We start from the raw sequence: 3,478 nt of genomic DNA, 5'->3' as shown, positions 1-3,478 counted from the left end.
TATTTCTGTGATCAAATTACATTTAAAAATATATTTAGAATGTATTCTAAGTATATAAGCATTCCATATTTTATATATTAGTAGTGTGATTACGGTATGCTCCAACTAGACTTTTGTTTTACTGTAATTGCTAATGAAGTACACTTTTTACTTTCTTAATGTCTTATTATTGTGGTTTTCCACTTTGTACATTTGTGATGACAGAATAGAAACAAACTTTGGCTTAAAAACTGGGAGGACTGGAGCCTGATACGAGTTTGGAGGAGTGTTTTTGCTTTCCTTCTGAAACTCCCTGAACCAGGACTCTGGTTCAAGGCCACAGGTGTTTCATTTTAAGAAGCCTGAGAGAAACCAAAATAGCATCTATAAAATTTTAGTCATATACAATATTTTCAATAATTTTAATATTAAATAATATGTTTTCTTCAACAGCTACCAGGTCATGTGACCTATTGACTCAGAATCACTTTGAAATAATTCTACTCGTCCCTGTAGATGAGTCAGACATTTGTTTTCCATTTTAACCCATTTTCCACATTCCAATGTGAATATGTCATGCTCTAACTAAACCATAAAATGAAAAACTATTTATTATAGACTAAAAATCACAAACCAGCAACTTCCAGTGATTGTTGTTCACAAGGACAAATGACAGAACTGCTTCATAGTTGTCAAAGTTTACCTGAAATGGCATTAAAAAATATTCAAAAATTAAATGTTAACATATAAAGACAAACTTTCAGCACATGTCTCGCAATTAATCTTTCCCTACATGTCAGTATTTACTTTTACTGACAATTTTGCTTTTCAATGAGAAGGTGTTTTAAAAATGCTAAAATAATCAATACACTGTTTTACAAGTGTTAAAGTGCTAAACATTGCCCTGTACAGGCTGCTGTGGGATGGGGTAAAGCTTGCAGTGATATTGATGTTACTTAGTAGGACACATACAAGATATCAAATGAAATTACTTAGACTAGATTAACGTGGGTGCAACTAGATCAGAATTCTTACTTCTATTTTATTAAATGATTGACATTTACATTACTCTGAAATCCAATATGCAGTGTCCAGTACAGAAGTATTTTTACATGTGGAATTAATTATGTAATGTTGTCTAAATAAGTTGTCCAGCCTTACTGCCATGTTCAGCTCCTCATTTGCCTGGATAACCATATGTGACACTTATATTTGGAACTCGCACGGAAGTGAACAATTACATTAATTGTGTCAAGTGTTTCAATGTTTAAAACAGCCAAGTAGTCTGTAAAACATGACAATTCTTTCAGAAGACTCTTTTAAAACCAACTCAGCTGTTCATTCAAACCTTTTCAAAAAACTAGATCTTGGTCTTCTTTTTATCAACAAGCACACATTACATATGATTTCATCTTAGAAGTAATTTTGTTGTCAATTTTGTAGCTCTGTGTAACTGTGAAAGTTCTGTTCATTGATCTTATAATGACATAATATAGCAACAAAGATACATAATATATACCCTAACCCTTTGTCTAGGAAGCTCCGTTCTGTCCCCGAACAAAATCACACCAGCTGAGTAGTGATTCAGGATGTACAAGGTGTCCATGACTCCCAGTGCATGGGCAGCCACATGAAGCAGGCTTTCAATGATCTGCACAAGGAATAACAACGTTTCCACATATTAAACATGCATCAAAAAGTCTTCTCATACAAATCTCAAAATTTGTTTGTATTAATCTTGAAAATGAAGATGTTTTACAAATGACTGAAACAAACATACCTCCCCTGTCAACCACTGATGTGGACGAAGAGTGCACAAATCAGAATGATGAATCACAATGCTCCGACCTTTAATTTGTGATGAACAACTGCTACTACAACTTCTGTGTCCCAAAACATTTGAAAGTAATACAATAAAAATGTATATTGTACAAAATTTAAATAATACTTCATGCTAACAGCCAGCCATAATAAAGAAAAAAGCAATACCAGACTGCAATACCTTGATGTCAGTTATATTATCCCATGTTAACCACATTATGAAATTGTGAAATGCAGGTTATTATTGCTTGTTTACTTCTAATGACATTTCAGAAATGAATATTACAAAAATATTTTATCAGATAATTTCATTGTTTTTAACAAACTAATTCTTTATGTGGAACTGCAACAGAGTCTCAAAGGTAGGTGAAACCTTACCTGTGATTCTTTATTATCATCAGCTTTGGTGATTTGTTTTTTTTGTGCCTTTGGAAGTTCTGGGATTGGGTAATGTCTTCGGGGGATTGAAATACTTGGATTTGGTCTTTGTCTGACCAGCAGAACTTTCCCTCTTGTTCCATTTTTCTTTGGGATCATCTGCCGGTTTATTCAAAACTCTGACAGTTTGGTCCAGAAGACCATGCTGCATAACATGTTCATTATTCTGCACTAATAGCAGAATATTTAGAACCATGTTTGGGATTTGTGAAACCTTTTTCTGATTTGTGAAAACTCAATGAAGTTCAATTTTCACCATTTTTTTCCCCATCTGGATCATCTGCTCTAATTAAAAAACTACTACAGCTAGACACATCAAATCTGGACTAGATTATTCTTATCTAATAGCAGAATATTTAGAACCATGTTTGGGATTTGTGAAACTTTTTTCTGATTTGTGAAACTTCAAAAAAGGGCAATTTTGCCCTATTTTTCAGTCTCGATCACACAGGAGCTGCTCTAATTCTAAAACTACAAGACATAGACTCTTCAAACTTTAACTAAATTATTCTGCTCTAATAGTAGAATATTTAGAATCATGTTTGTGATTTGTGAAACTTTTATCCGATTTATGAAACTTCAACAAATGTTGATTTTACCACTTTTTTTGCATCTGGATGACACGTGAACTGATCTAATTCCAAATCTACAGCACCTAGACTCTTCAAACCTGGATCAGATTATTTTCAATTTCAATGAAGCTTTTTTCTGATTTGTGAAACTTCCAAAAAGTGCGATATCACCACTTTCTTTTTTTTATCTCGGTCACACGAGAACTGCTGTAATTCCAAATTTATAACACCTAGACTCTTCAAACTTGAACTAAATAATTCTGCTCTAATAGTATAATATTTAGAATCATGTTTGTGATTTGTGAAACTTCACTTAACAGACCCCTGCAAAAAATCTTTCCTTCCAGCGGCCATCACTCAGATCTGTCCTCTTACACACGTTCAATTACTTGAATCAAATCTTTTAAACATGACTTTAACTCTTGCCAAATCTAAATCTAATTTTACGTAGGAGGTCCCAAAATCTTCAAATATGTTTTTTTACTATTATTATTTATTAAAGCTTTTATTATTAGAATATGTTCAGTTTGATCTCCGTCTTTGTTGATCATCTTTAAACTGAATACTTTTTTTTATGCTTTGGAAATATTTATTAGATTTTTATAATCTATATATTTTTGTTTAGGTTTTTTACTTTTAAATTCATTTAGTTTACAGTAAATATTCAC

This window comes from Poecilia formosa, unplaced genomic scaffold (genome assembly GCF_000485575.1).
Source record: "Poecilia formosa unplaced genomic scaffold, Poecilia_formosa-5.1.2 Scaffold319, whole genome shotgun sequence".
NCBI lineage: Eukaryota > Metazoa > Chordata > Actinopteri > Cyprinodontiformes > Poeciliidae > Poecilia > Poecilia formosa.
This window is presented reverse-complemented; position numbering follows the sequence as displayed.